Below are 17,500 nucleotides of genomic sequence, written 5' to 3' on the forward strand. Positions count from 1 at the left end.
CGATTTATACAAGGAAACTGAAATAGCATCAGTCCAGTCTTGAGGCACTTTCTCAGTTCTCCAACAGTGACAAATTAATATATTTAAGAGTTCAAGCATTTTGTCAGCCCCACATTTCAAGACCTCTGCACAGATTCCATCAGACTCTCGAGACTTATTGTTATTCAGTTTATTCACAGCTAAATAAATGTCATTTAGAATTGGTTCAAATGCCATCTCTTTTATAACTGGAAGGCGTTAAATTTTTTCTATCATTCTTATGTCAGCGGATGATGGTCTATTCAAAAGTGCAGGAAAATGTTCTCCCCTGTGCTTATGAATAGAAGCGGTGTTAGTCAGAAGAAAACGTCTATTTGCTGTTCTCACTGGAGCTACTGAGGAAGATTTTGGGGCCATATACCTCCTTAACATAAAAGTACAAACCCGTCATTTCTATCTGCTGCTTCTTTTGTCCCTTTTGCTCTATCATTCCACCATTCTTTAGAGTAGTCTGCACTTTCTCTTTCAGCTTTCTGTAAGCTTCATTTAAGTTGGGGTTCAAGGACTGAGAAAGAAGTGTATTGCCTAAGTTTTGTTTTTCTAAAAGAAGATCAAGAATTTCTGCTGCTCTATCTGAGAACCAGTCACTGGACATAAGTGATTTAGATCCCACTGACGAACTTGCAGCCTGAAATACTTTTGCTTTGAAATCTTCCCATAAATTGTTTGGATCAAATTGATACTTTCTATAGCATCGTGGAATCTTTGCAAGTTGCTTGCGTGTGTGCGTGTGTGTGTGTAAATCCCATATCAGAATCGATTTTCTTCTCTGGGACTGCGAATAAAATCATGCATTGGTGTTGCAGTCAGCTACCAGGGGTGGATGTAATTGCCTCGTCTTAAATTGTGAAAACAGAGAACATCTACCATGAATTTATGTGGAACTGACAGCTCTAGTGTTCAGTGTGGTTTATTTATCAGTTGTAGCTTCATTATAAAAACACTGGCCAAAAGATTTGATAAAAAACCGGGAACTACTGGAATTTTCAATAAAAAATAAAATATAATAAACACACTCGCATCCTCCAAATACTTCTGAATTGTTGTACAATTTTATCAGTGTTTATGGTATACATGTGTATTCGGACGAAACCCTTATGCACGAAAATGATCGGTGCATTCCTTATGTGGGTGCAAGTATATCCGTATTTATAGTCACATATATGTATTCACTCGTAAATGTAATTTTGTGGAATTGTCATGCTTTCAAACAACGAAGCCTTGTCACTTTGTTAGCGATCAGATTTCAGTTTCTTAAGAAGAACTTGAAAAAATGTCAAACAAAAAAGCACAAACAAACATGTATACACACAGTCATAAATGGATATGGGTGGCACAAGTGAAAGAGAGGGGGAAGCATGCGAGATTAATGAAAAGTGAAATACACACCCACATATAAAAAATATACTTATAACTATATATAAATGAAGATGCAATGAACAAACTTTTAACCCAATCACTACAATTATTTCTATGTGTTAGTATCAGTCGGTAATTACCGACTGTTTCACAAATTATGCACTTTATTACATTAGTATGATGTAGCACAAGATGTGTACCTGCACGTCTTCAGGTGAGTGGGTTTGAGAAGATAAATGGATAGATGAATACATTGATGGAAAGATAGATATAGATATATAGATATATACATTGATTGATTGACTTAGTTTAGATAGATAGAAAGATAGACAGACAGACAGATTGACAGTATGAAGGAGAGCACATGTGTTTCGTTGAGGAGTTAATTCTTTCATTATATTCATATGTCTTTGATTGGGCCGCTATGAATCCATGAGCTGTCATTCTGGTTCAACTCCTGCATATGTCGATACACGTGTTTGTTGTGGTGTACATATGGTGTGCATGGGTATATTTACGAGAAATGTGGTGAGAAGGTGCATGCGTGCCTCTGATATATTATTCTCACACATACACAAATAAATGCGTACACACGCAAACATGCAAATACATATCTATCTCTCTCTCTCTGTCTTCCACCACACTCTCTGTATACACACACACGCACATATATGTATGTACGTACGTACATACATGCATACATATATATATACGTATACATACATATATGCGCAACTACAAGATTCCTGGTTTAAGAGCACTGCGTGGTAGCTTCAGTGAGTTTCATTTTTACCCCATACGTTGGAAGAGAGAGATTGTATACAGGAAAACTGTGCTGAGGCACGTCGGATGGATTGTATTCCAATTTAAAAGGTACAGTTCTGTAACACACTGTACCACACTGATCCGACTTGAGAGAGAGTGAGAGAGAGGGGGAGAGGGGTGAGAGGGTGGGAGAGAGAGAGATAGCTAGATAGACTAATAAACGTATGACTGCTTCGTTGTTCTTGAGTATAAGATGAAGAAGCTGGTATGTGAGGCGCCACCTGTGCACCGTGTGTTTTAATGCGAGGAGAAGCCTTGTTCATAACCGATTCCACTTTCTGAATCTCTGAACATCGATGACAGATACTCCGAATAGAAGAACAATTCAACATTTTTCCTTCTCTAAGACTAATATGTTATCAAGGACTAGACGTTACTCACTCTCACACGTGTGTGTATGTGTGTGTGAGTACAGTATGACGAAATCTACCTGGCCGAAACTCCGAAGTCACTATCATCCGTTTCCCTACAAAAATATATGCATCTATTCTACTTGAATGTATTGTCATTCTTCATTTTAATGTTAAATTGTTCTTATGTATGACATAAAAGAAACATTAATATATATATATATATTATATATATATATATATATATATACGTGTATATATATAATATATATACGTGTATGTATATATATATATATATATATTATATATATATATATATACGTGTATGTATATATATATATATATTATATATATATATATATATATATATATATATATATATATATATAATTGTGTATATATATATATATATACGTTTACGAATTTATGTTGCAGATTCCTGATTTGAAGTTGTGTGTTGAAACAGATATTGTATTTCGGGAGGGTCATTTTTTTTTACCAAATGGAATAGGATAAGCAGAACAAGAGCACACACGAAGACGGAAAGTGCCTCTGAGGAGGTCACAGATGTGTGACAAAAGATTTCCAGACAATGGACATAAGTTAGAATAAGAACAGCAATAAACGAGTGGAGAACGAATATATAGTGCGTATGTTTATATGGCGGAAAAGAAAAACAAATGACCATCCCGAAATACAGCAATACATTCATACATATACATATATTATATATATATAGATATATATATATAATATATATATATATATATATATAATATTATATATATATCTATATATATATATGTTATATATATATATATATATATATATATTATATATATATATATATATATATATATATATGTATATATATTAATATATATATATATATATATAATATATATATATATATGTACGTATGTATGTATTTATATATATATAGACAAACACATTATACATACACACAGACGCACACACACACATACACATAATGAGAAATTCATCCCATTGCACATATCTTTTACGTAAACAAAAGAACAACTAAAATTGGAAATGGCACAATTACAAAACCCGCGAAAGGCATGTTTTCTATAATTTCCAAATTACTTGACGAATTACGTTCGTTTCACGAGCCTACGAAACTTTATATTGATTGGAGCCAAACTAATCTGTTACTAGATAATATATATATATATATATGGCTCTTTAACGCAACGGGCTGGCAGAATTGTTAGCAAGCCGGGCGAAATGCTTAGCGGTATTTCGTCTGCCGTTACGTTCTGAGTTCAATTTCTGCTGAGGTCGACTTTGCCTTTCATCCTTTCGGGGTCGATTAAATAAGTACCAGTTACGCACTGGGGTCGATATAATCGACTTAATCCGTTTGTCTATCTTTGTTTGTCCTCTCTGTGTTTAGCCCCTTGTGGGTAGTAAAGAAACAGGTATTTCGTCTGCCGTTACGTTCTGAGTTCAAATTCCGCCGAGATCGACTTTGCCTTTCATCTTTTCGGGGTCGATAATTTAAGTACCAAGTTACACACTGGGGTTGATGTAATCGACTTCATCCCTTTTTCTGTCCTTGTTTGTCCCCTCAATGTTTAGCCCCTTTTGGGCAATAAAGAAATAAAAACGTTAGCACGCCGGGCGAAATGCTTTGCGGTATTTCGTCTGTCTTTACGTTCTAAGTTAAAATTCCAATTTTCCTTTCGGAGTCAATAAATTAAGTACCGAGTTGCGCACTGTGGTCAATCTAATCGACTGGCCCCCTTCCACAAAATTTCGGGCCTTGTGCCTAGAGTAGAAAAAAATATAACACTTACTAAACATTTTCTTTCGTATATATATATATATATATATATATATATATATATATATATATATATATATATATATATACATATATATGGCTGTAGGGTAAGTAGCTTGCTTACCAACCACATGGTTCCGGGTTCAGTCCGACTGCGTGGCACCTGGGCAAGTGTCTTCTGCTATAGCCCCGGGCCGACCAATGCCTTGTGAGTGGTAGGCGGAAACTGAAAGAAGCCTGTCGTATATATGTGTATATATATATATATATATATATATATATATATATATATATATATATTATATATATATATGTATGTGTGTGTATATGTTTGTGTGTCTATGTTTGTCCCCCTAGCATTGTGTGACAACCGATGCTGGTGTGTTTACATCCCCGTCACTTAACGGTTCGGTAAAAGAGACCGATAGAATAAGTACTGGGCTTACAAAGAATAAGTTCCGAGGTCGATTTCCTCGACTAAAGGCGGTGCTCCAGCATGGCCGCAGTCAAATGACTGAAACAAGTAAAAGAGTAAAAGAGTATATATATATACACACGTTTGTCCGTGCGGGTTTGTTTCTTTGCAGCCCTATGTGATAGTATGTATAGATAAATATAGATTTCATATATTCATGTATGTATAAGTATTTATTCATTCATGAATACCATCGCACTTTATGTGTATATTGCTGCTAATATATATTCATGTATGAAGATATATGCATCTATATAAATGTATATATGTGTGCTTAAGCATATGTAAACATGTTTATTCATATCTGTTTATATATATACATTATACATATGTATATGCTTAAATATATACATATGCATAAATATATACATATATATATATAAAAAAATAAATAAATATAATATATATATATATATATATATGCGCGCACATACACACACACACACATATATACACACATAGAAACATTCATAGATATATGTTTCTCACTGAACTGAAGGAATCGGATGTGTGCATATAAATGTGTCTACAGAAATGTGATATATGAATTTGTATGTGAATGTACGCTTTTATCCGCTTACGTTTTTGCATGTAAATCTATCGAGTATTTTTATTGTATCTGAAATACGTGAAGATATTTCTGCATTTCAATATGTAAGCAAACGTCTCTGTAACCATGTAGCGTGCATTCACATTTCATAAAAGCATGCGACGCACACTCACACACACTTACGTACTTGTATTCATATATGCGTGCATCATACACACACACACACGCGCACACACACACACATATATATATATATATGTATACACAGGCGTATATACATATGTATACATATAGGCGTGACTTTGTGTGTGTGTCCATAAATGATTGGCTGTATATGTATGTGTAGATATGTATATATATATATATTATATATATATATATATATATATATATATATATATGCATATATATACATACATACCTATATGAATGTATATATATATATATAATATATATACATGCATATACCTATATGTATGTATATATATATGCATATATATATATATATACATACCTGTATGTATATATATATATATATATATATATATAGATACATGCATATACCTATATGTAAGTATATATATACATATATATATATATATCGCTATACTAATACATCTGTTGGTTTTGTACACCACCTGTCTTCGTCTTTTGTATTTTTTTCGTAAACTTTCCCTTTATATATTATATATATATATATATATATATATATTCATATATATATAGTATACTATATATATCTATATAATCTATATATATAATAGATATAGATAGATAGATATATACGCACACACACACACGCACACGTATATATATAATCATGTATATATATGTGTGTGTGTGTGTGTCTAAGAATTACAGTGAACCTGTTTCCTCGACGTCTCTGACTGTTGACTGATCTTTTGGCCATCGATGACAAACGTTTCTCGAGCGAGCCACGCTGGTCACGTGTCTTGCCTCGCCTTCGCAATACAATTTTACATCTTCCTTCTTCTATCAAGGAATAAACACATTCACACACACCCATTCGCACACACACACACACACACACACACACACACACACAATTACACCCATACACACACTCCCATATTATACTCACATAGACGACATCATTTACTAACATAATGGCTGACAGCTACCATTACAAAACATCTCATATTAAATTCTCCCATCCCACCTCATTCATTCCTCCTCCTCCTCCTCCTCTCTCCCCTCTCTCTCTTATTCACACTCTGACGTTTTCCTCTCTAACTCCCCCTCACAGCTTCTTCTTAGTCTCCCCCACCCCGCTCACTCTATCCCCCTCCTCTGGTTTCATTACACATCACACTTTCACATTCACCACTTTTCATGTTTTCTTTTCTCAGCCTCCCTCCCACTCTTACTTAATCCTCCTCCTCCTCCTATTATTATCGTCTGTTTTTCACACTTAATGTTGTTTAATCGCAAACTCTCACGGGAGCCATATTTTCTATTGGTTAAAATGATAACCATTGAATTGGAGGTTTATACGCCGAACCTGATCTGTCGTAAAACATTTATCGTATTAGCACCATTATTATTATTATTATTATTATTATTATTATTATTATTATTATTATTATTATTATTATTTAGTGCCTTTCACAGTGTTTTAGTGTCTTTTTCAGTCTCATTTCTGCGTCCTATTTATTTCTCTTTTGTTTCCTTACTCTCTCCTTTTCCAACTCCTACCACTTTCTCTCCCCCCCCCCTCTCTCTCTCTCTCTCTCTCTCTTCTCTCTCTCTTTCTCCTTATTTCTCTATTTTACCTTCCTATTACTTCCGCTCAAGAGCTTCTACATTTTTCTATATTTTTGTATTCTTCCTCCCACTCCTTTCTCTTTCTCTGTCTGTCTGTCTGTCTGTCTGTTTATCTATCTATCTATCTATCTATCTATCTATCTATCTGTCTGTCTATCTGTATGTATGTATGTATGCATCTCTCTCTCTCTCTCTCTCTCTCGCTCTCTCTCTCTGTATATTTATACATATATATGAAAAATGCATTGAATACTACAAGACGTACTCGTACCACAGACACAGAAGGACCCTAATTCCTCATCAGTTATCGACCAAAATACTAATACTCAGTTTCATGTCTTTAACGATAAGATGGAATTTCGTATGTCGGCGGCACCCGCAAAATTTGCGGAGAATTAGGGCTCGAGCAAACAATATATATGTATCTTCCTCTTTATCTCTTTTCACCCCGTTTTTATAACGTCTCCCACCCATTTTTTCCTTCCTCTTTACACATTCTTCTTTCTTCGTTCTTTTCTTTCATTTTTCTTTCTACACTCTCTCACTTTCTTCCAACTCCTCCTTCATTTTCCTCTCTCTCATTTACTCCCATAACCCTCATTTGTATATATATAATATAATATGTATGTATGTATGTATGATTGTATGTATGTATGTATGTATGTATGTATGTGTGTGTGTGTGTGCGTATGTGTGTGTGTGTGTGTGTGTGTGTGTGTTGTTACAACAGCCCTCCGTAAGCCACCGATTAATTGCTGATGGGATACTAATGTAAGTTCCGTTTGTCTGTATCTAAAGCTTTGGTTGCAGAATGCTGTGCTGTGTCATTCTTACGTGCCACAAGATTTGGCTGAAAATATCGCAAAAATATTGAAATTATCATCAAGAAGTATGAACTGAGATTTTTAATGTAAAACCTGCATAAATATTATTTCATTTATTGAAAAATAATTAATTACTTAATAATTTTCTGTATTAAAATATTATTCGATTAAAATAGTCATACTTCATCTAAATGCATCGTGTAAAGCAAATTTTACTGCGGTATTCATCCGGAAATAATATCTCTTATGCACGTGCCATGTTGAAAAGCACAATACATCGGGTTGGCAACTAAGTTCCCGCTGTTTGTTTTCTAATTTAAAATTTTTTAAAGGCTAAATAAAAAATAACAACTAATTAATCAATAATATATTTACCCTTCTTGTTTACAACTTCTTCCCAACGTTCAACAAGATTTTCAATACCTCGTAGGTAGAAATCACCCGATTTCAACTCGAAAAATTAATCCAACCAAGCTCTCAATTTTGCATCAGTATTGAACGAAACTCCGCGCATAGCATTTGAAAGAGATCTAAAGAGGTGGAAATTCGTTGGTGCCAAACCAAGAGAGTACGGCGGGCGTGGCAGCACTTCCCAGCCATGCGTTTGAATGGCCTCCTTGGTCATATTGGCGATATGAGGGCCGGTGTTGTCGTGCAGCAGAAGAACTCCATACTGCCAATTAGGTCTTTTCTCTTGAATAGCCGTGTTGAGTAGTTCCATCTGTTGAACATAGAATTCCGCATTGACCATTTGGTTCTGTTCAAGTAATTCGTAATGGATAATCCCTTCCCAGTCCCACCATACGCACAGCATCATTTTACGCGGGTGAAAAGCTTGTTTCACGCGCCGTGTCGCTTGTTTACCGGTGCTAAGCCATTCCTTATGCTGCTTCATATTGCTGTACAGGCACCATTTTTCGTCGCCAGCAACGATTCGGTAAAGAAATCGTTGCTTGTATCCATGAGTTGAGCGGTGATGAGCAAGCAAACCAGCGGAGAATATGGCTCGCTGATTTTTGTTGCTGTTGTCACTTAAAACATGCGGAACCCATGCTCCATACTTCTGAACCTTTCCCATCAAGTGAAGATGCTTCTCTATAGCAGTGTAAGGGCATTCCATTTTCTCTGCCAGTTCCCTTGTCGTTTGACGAGAATTTTCGTGCAAAATTTAGTTTAATCGCTCTTCATCGAACTCAACTGGACGGTCAAAATTTCCATTTTTGAACTTGGCATACCAATCACGAGCGGTTGTTTCAGCCAAGGCACCCTCTCCATACACTGCACAAAGGTCGTGAACAGCTTTTGCGGCCTTAGAACCTTGATTAAAAGCAAAAAGAACGTGTCGAAAATGCTTGTTTTTCTTAACTCGGCATTCCATTTTAATGATCTGAAAATAAACAAAAATTAACTAAAATTAAGTAGAAAAAAAACAAAAAAACAAAATAGATTTCAAAATGATTCAAAAATAGAATTCTCGAAAAAATAGATTCCAAAATTTAAAAACGCAATAAATTCCAAGATTTAAAAAAAACGGTTGGAATTTAGTTGCCAACCCAATATATACGAGGACTAACATCGTATTAGTAAGGGGCAGTGAAAATAGTAGATGTATTTAATAGCAAAAATATATAAACAGCCATCTTTAAATACACTTTTTGATTTTCTACGGCCGGAACTGGTATACCACAGTTTCGTCAAAGATTTATATTAATGACATAGGTTGTATTAATACGGAGAGGTAATATCTATCGCCACGTAAATGTGGATGTTCTATTAGAACAAATTTTACTGCAGTGGTTATCAACATTGCTTCAAATGTGGTAAAGCAGGAAGGTTCTAGTCGGAAATGGAAAGCGGCATCCATGATGCTCATATTTAAAAGAACAATCACGCGATCGTTTTACTCAAAATCGAATGGCAGTCATCATATATGTATATATATCTGTGGGTATGTGTGTGTATAATATGAATTTATATGCGTATATATATATATGTTTATATATGTATTTATGTATCTGTCTATCTATCCATCTATCAACACACATACATACATATATATACATACATACATATATATATATGTGTGTGTGTGTGTGTGTGTGTGTGTACACAAATACATATATACACACAAATACATATATACACATATATAATCACTTTTGTTAACATTTTTGATGATTTCTATAAAGAATATAAAAGTGATCACTCAAAATCAATTGAGATCCAACTGGAAATCAGGATCTTTCATTAGAGGCCATCAGTCACGTGTCGGCCTGTAGCAAAATGTCAGCTGTTACAATGAGCAAACATGCTATTCATTGTTTCTAACTTCAGAGAAGCAAATCGCGGATAAACATAAAAGCAGTATTCTTTGTCGTTTTATGTTAGAACTTTATCATTATTATTATTATTGTTATTGTTATTGTTATTATTATTATTATTATTATTATTATTATTATTATTATTATTATTATTATTATTATCATTATCATCATCATCATCATTATCATCTTCATCATCATCATCAAAATCGAATGGCAGATAAACATAAAAGCAGTATTCTTTGGCGTTTTATCATCATCATCATCATCATCATCATCATCATCATCATCATCATTATTATTATTATTATTATTATTATTATTATTATTATTATTATTATTATTATTTCCCCCAGCTGGGGCTTCTTGTATTTTCGGTGAAATTTTGATCCCTTTTATAGCCGGAGAAAAAGAATTTCTCTTAATAGTTTCCGATGGAGGATCCTTCTGTTGTATTTTTGATATGTCACCTAACCGACGAAATTATAAAATTATAAAACTTGAACATCGTTTAATATGATTTTATTTTTTACATCAAGTTAAGATGACTTTCTGCTTGAAAAGAAAAAATGCCTAAAAAGAATGTAAAAAAATAATGAATGCAACAGCACTGAAAAGAAGTATAATTAACCGTAATTAGCCAGAAGAATATTTGACTTTCAACAGAAGATAATAACATTAATTAAAACAATTCCAATGACTCGGCTAACAACGACAATGCACATACAGATACACACATATATGCGCACACTAATGCACCTCGCTCCCACACACGCCCACATTTCTTAAATGAAGAAATATATGCAAAGGCTAAATGGTGCGCAAACATACGAATGTGTGGTAAGTAGCTTGCTTACCAACCACATGGTTCCGGGTTCAGTCCCACTGCGTGGCACCTTGGGCAAGTGTCTTCTACTATAGCCTCGGGCCGACCAAAGCCTTGTGAGTGGATTTGGTAGAAGGAAACTGAAAGAAGCCCGTCGTATATATGTATGCATATATATGTGCGTGTGTGTTTGTGTGTCTATGTTTGTCCCCTCCAACATCGCTTGACAACCGATGCTGGTGTGTTTACGTCCTCGTAACTTAGCGGTTCGGCAAAAGAGACCGATAGAATAAGTATTGGGCTTACAAAGAATAAGTCTCGGGGTCGAGTTGCTCGATTAAAGGTGGTACTCCAGCATGGCCGCAGTCAAATGACTGAAACAAGTAAAAGAGTAAAAGAGTATCAAATATTTTTCGATAACGCCGCCAGAAGTATACAGAGGCCAGACATGAACCTGCAGTTTAGGGAAAAAAAGTTTAAAAGAGACTCGAGAAGGCTGCAAACCGTGTAACTCCCCCACAAAGACCACCACCACAAATACTACCACCGCCGCTCCAATATGCAGCGTGAGCGATGATACTAACGACGCCAGCTGCAGTAGCTATGAAAACACGGTAAAAATATTTCTTTTGCCAAAATCAAAAGACAAAAAGCATAAACATATCGTAGAGGCGGGGAAATACAGGCAAGAACGGCATTTGTTACGCTCAATATGCCCCAGGACCTTGTAGACCAAACAGGAAGGAAAGCAATTCTGCATACTTGCTTATCGACTAAAATACACAAATTAGAGCGAATACCTTCAGACTAAGCTGAACTATGCTTAAGGAAAATATAGAAAATATGAACTTTGTGGGATGCGCACAACCGACAAATTTTCCACACGGAAATCCTAAACTAGAAGTACTCTGCCGTCACGCAAAGAAATGAATATTTCTCATTGACACTGATTTACTCGCGATCTTAAACATACCACCAAAACCAGACTTCAAGTGAGAGATGAAATGTGTTTATCGGGAACCTTAGAATGCTGAAAATAAAAAAAAATGTTGCAAAGAAAATTAGACTGGGAGGAGATCGGAGATGTTGATTCAGGTGAAACCTGAGACACCAGAGAAAATCTAATAGAGATCCCTAGGAAAGCAGCAACTGCAGGTGGTAGAGGAAGTGAGAAGGCATCGGTGCCACAGATGTGGCAGCATTAATCATCCCAAAGCTTTGTACCCCCAAACAACAACAAAATTTTCAACTGAAAGAAGGCTCCTACAACTACCAACAACTTAAAATCAACAACAATAGCGACATCTAGCAGCAGCAGCAGCAGCCACAGCAGAAACATCTGCAGCAACTGCAACAGCAGCATTCAATCGCAGCAAAAGCGATTACAGCTCCAGCTATAAGACTGGAAATAGTGCGTACAGCAACAAAACAACAAAAGAGGTACTACCCGCAACAGCAACTGAAAGTCCCAATCAAGAGAAGACAGTGGCCACCCTCTTTGCTTGGGACGTCACAGATATGTCGTGTGATGGGGAGGGGCATTTAGGAGCTTAAATAGTAAAAAAAAGGTATTAATGCAATAAAAAGAAAAAAATGAAAAACATGCAATAAAAAATTCGTAGATACGGACACATGTGAGAGATGCCTTTAGGCAACAATCTACCCGCACCACCCCAACAGCAGCTACACCAGAACTATCAACACCATAATCCCCATCACCACCGCCTCCATTATCACAAGCGTAACCTGAATCCCTCCCCCCTCACACACCCAGATCACATACTCCAGCACGGACAAATATGCAGCAACATTAATTAGACGGTAATTGAACACAAGGAAGAGAAGACGTAACAGATCGCATAGAGCAAAATGCAGAATCATAGGTATTAATTACATGAAATAAACATGTAGCAAACAGCACGCATGAAATCTTGCAAATATCACAAAATGCCTGCAATATCTTAAGAGATAAATACGCCAAAAGAGCAGGAGACTTTCGGAGGGAATATAAACAAAAGACTATTTAAAGGACAGTTTGTGGTAAAACCTATTTCTTTATTACCCACAAGGGGCTAAACACAAAGAGGACAAACAAGGACAGACAAATGAATTAAGTCGATTATATCGACCCCAGTGCGTAACTGGTATTTATTTAATCGACCCCCAAAAGGATGAAAGGCAAAGTCGACTTCAGCGGAATTTGAACTCAGAACGTAACGGCAGACGAAATAGCACTGAGCATTTCGCCCGGCGTGCTAACGACTCTGCCAACTCGCCGCCTTATTGTGGTAAAACCCTCAGTGAAACGGAGAGAGGAAGACTGTACCTCCGTCGGAATAAGGTAAATGGGCTTTCTCATCTTTGACTTTTATCGAGTATGGCCTTACTCAGAACAGACAGTGTAAATGCACGTGACCTAGTGATGTGATCACCTTGGAGTCAGGGCCACATAATGACCTCACGTCACTAGTTGTAGCTGTGTTGCTCATCAGCAAAATCAGGGTTTCCTTGAAGTGCATTTTAGTTTCTTTGATTTTGGTGGAAACAGGTTCTACTTGTTTTCAAGTTAACAGGTTTTGGAAGGCAAAATGATATTTTGTTTTGGAAGGCTCTCGATTTAGAACCACCAGTCTATTAAACAACATCATTCTTATCTCACAAAATGGTAAAGTGAGCCACATCTCCAAAATTAATGACTTGAATAAGTTTGCCAAAGACAACAACCGGGAGATGGAGCTAACCAACATTATGAAAAACCTCAGCGACGGCATCAAAATGGAGTTTGGAATCGACAAGTGTGCCAAAGTCACCTCCAAGGAAGAATATCTAAAACTGCAAATCTAAACCTCGAAATTGACAACGTGATCAAGGAATTAGATTAAGACGGAGAATAAAATTATCTCGGAGTGAATGATGGAGACGGTGTAGAACACTCAGCTATGGAGGAGATGCAAAATGTGTCCAAAAGGAGATAGTGTAGGGCATTAGAGCGATCTCCATGCGGATAATAGATGTAGAGTTGTTAACACTCTCGCAAGATAAGTAGTGAGGTTCTGCTTCAACCTCACCAGCTCAGAGGAATCAAGAGACTGGGATTCCAAAACAAGAAAAAACGCTAACTATAAGAAAGATGCATCACTCGAAAGTAGAAGTCGACAAGGAGGGCCTAAACAAAGTGGGGGAGAAAACTTATTACAACTTGAACTAACTTTCAAAACTCCTCCAGCAATTGGATTGGTTGCATCCCTAACAAAGCCTAATGTCCCGCTACTCCGAATTGTAAATCATACGATCTTCTTTATATGAAACTAGCAGTATCGCCCGGCGTTGCTCGGGTTTGTAAGGGAAATAACTATACAGCATTTTTAGAGAGTTATAGCCAAAAAATAGCAAAAAAAATGCATTAAAAATGGAAAAAATATGATCGTAATTTTTTTTAAATCGTTGACTCATCGTAGACACTTTTAGAGAGTTACTTCCCTATAAAAAAATATGCATGAAAATGGAAAAAAATGATGGTCAATTATTTTTAAAATCGTAGACTCATCGTAGACGCGCGCTAATACCCAGAAGGGCTCGATATAAATCACGACTATAAGATACCCGGTTTTGGTTAAACTGCACCGCAAAATGTGGGAGTAGTTAGGAATCTAAATCGAAGGGGACAGACACTCACACAACTACAGTTTTATATATATAGATGAAGTCGCACAATGCGGGAAAGAATTTAATGTCCTAGAAATTCTTCCAGTAGAAAACGAAATGAATGCTATTTACACTGAGCGAATGAAGCAGAAAGGTAAACACCATGGACAGTTTCATCAACAGAAAAAAAGTTGAGTGGAGAACATGAATGGAGCAACAGGAAATTCAAACGAGAGAAGAATCTAGTTTAAATGAACAATATGCTCTATAACATGTATTGAGTACTCGCCTTCGTTAATCGACAAGAAGAAGCATAGCGTCTCTCAACGCCTCGTCGAGTGAATTTGGTTAACACATACACGTATATACCTACACACACACACACACACACACACACACACACACACACACACACACACACACACACACACACACACATACACACTCACACACACGTACTCATATATAGTGCGAGATAGGCAGACACATTCAGAGTGGGGAATAAGGGAGAGACAGAAAGAGACACAAAAGGAAACGACAGAGGGTGAAGGAGACGAAGGAAAGGGTGAAAGACATAAATATAGAGTTTAATGAGTGAAAGAATAGGGTTTAAATGAAGCAAAGAATCTATGAGCAGACGGAAGACGATGCAACGAACGTTCCCTGCCCTCGACATATGTACGGAATATATTAATGCGACGACGGCGTCTGCCTCGTCAGTCAGCTTTTGTTGTTAACTGCAACATTTTTTATGGCCGTACGTAATGAATTATTGCTTGTTTTCCGTTGCTGATTGTGTTGTTGGGTGAACGTCTCTGGTGTAACGAATGGTGGTAGGGGTGGGGGTGATGGCAATGATTGGATGTGAGGGTTGTGATGGTAATGATAGGGGCGGCGGTGGCGGCGGTGGCGGCGAGGAGGATGGCTGAAGGTAGTGGTGGTGGTGGTTTCGGTGGTGATATTCATTGCAGTTGTAAAACGAATAAAAGTTCAGGGTTGGTTATAATAGAGAAAAGAGAAAAACCAACCTCCTCCATTTGTATCTTATTCGACATGCTGTGTTTTTGATATTGCCTTTTATTATCTCTCATTCCATTCGTTGTTCCATAATATTTTTATATTGTCATTTTTTCAAAGACAGATGGATGTTCATCTGAGAACCAGAGAGATTTTTCTTAAAGCAAGTGGAATTTAGCGCGATATGTAGAGCAGCGTGGCTGCGTTGCTGTGTATTCAGCGAAATAAAGTCAGAGCAAATAAAACATCCAGCCGTAATGTGTTGTATTGTCCCAGGAAATGCTCGAAAACCCGCATCATTTATCATTTGCTTTCTAGAAGTCATGGATATCCCTTTAAAAACGCTTAGTAGTGATGGTCTGTTGTTGTATCAAGAACGATGTTGCTTCTATTGTCGCATTCAAGGTAGGTTTACAAATCCAAACCATAGGCAGCATTTTATTTATATACGGAGCAACCATTTTGTGAAAATATGGCGATAGTATTGAAATGTGGGCCGTCAATATATATTTTTTCTGTGCTTTAGGTTTACATTTTAACTGTTCTGAAGCTAAAACAATTTCTATGAGAATTATGAGCAGCAAATATGAGCAGCAGATATGATCAATTTGAAATGTTTTATTGTAACCAATAAGGACACGTAACAGGCTTTCACGTTCGATGGAAAGAAAGAAGACAACATTAATAACACTGTGTAACAATGAAAAGAAAAGGAATTGAGAATAACCTTTTCCAGGGGCATTTTGTGCGTAGATCACGAATATATAACATCCGTTTCGTCCTGTGACCCTCCAGCTTCTCGTAAATTACAATCTTACTTACGTTAAGTACACTGATGGTTCCATAGGAATTGAGTGCAAATAGAATTGGGCCGAAACTGACCACTCTAAAAGTTATCAAAGGATTTTGATATAGTTTTAATAGGGTGTTCCTAAGGTATTTGTCAACATAACCTATGAAAATTATAAAAGTATACTCAATATTGTTATAGTTATATGGGTCCAAATCCATGGCAAATCTGAAACCAGACCTTATCACCCAACCTGAGTTCAGTGATCTAGTTCGTGATCTAACACTTACTAAGCAACAAAGTGAAGTCCTGGCCTCGCGACTGCAACAATGGAACCTGTTGGATAAAGATGCTCACGTTACAGTATCTAGAAAGCATTCTGCAGATCTACAGCAATTTTTCACTTAGGAAAGCAACTTGACTTATTGTAATAATCTCAGAGACCTATTCAATGCCCTTGAGCTGACCTATGAACCAAATGAGTGGAGGTTATTCTTAGATACATACCTTTACAGCATGCATTCAAAGATGTATGCAAATGACCTCTAGAAAAGCGCCAAGTGGCCCAACGAGAGAGTATAGTGGAGAGCCTAATCAAGTGCTACCAAGATTTCGGATGCAATATGTCGCTAACGATACACTTTCTTCGTTCTCATCTGTCCTTCTTCCCAGAGAATGCAGGTGATGTGAGTGATGAACAGGGAATTAGGTTCCACCAAGATATAGCGTCAATGAAAAATAAGAATAAAGGAAATGGGCGCCAGCTATGCTGGCTGACTACTGCTGGAACCTGAAGCATGACACACCTGAGATGCCTTATAAACGAAGAAGTAAATACTAAAATGTAGGTCAATACATTATATAATGCTAACAAACCTGCCGATTCA

The sequence above is a fragment of the Octopus sinensis genome, linkage group LG8, assembly GCF_006345805.1.
Source record: "Octopus sinensis linkage group LG8, ASM634580v1, whole genome shotgun sequence".
Classification (NCBI taxonomy): Eukaryota; Metazoa; Mollusca; class Cephalopoda; order Octopoda; family Octopodidae; genus Octopus; species Octopus sinensis.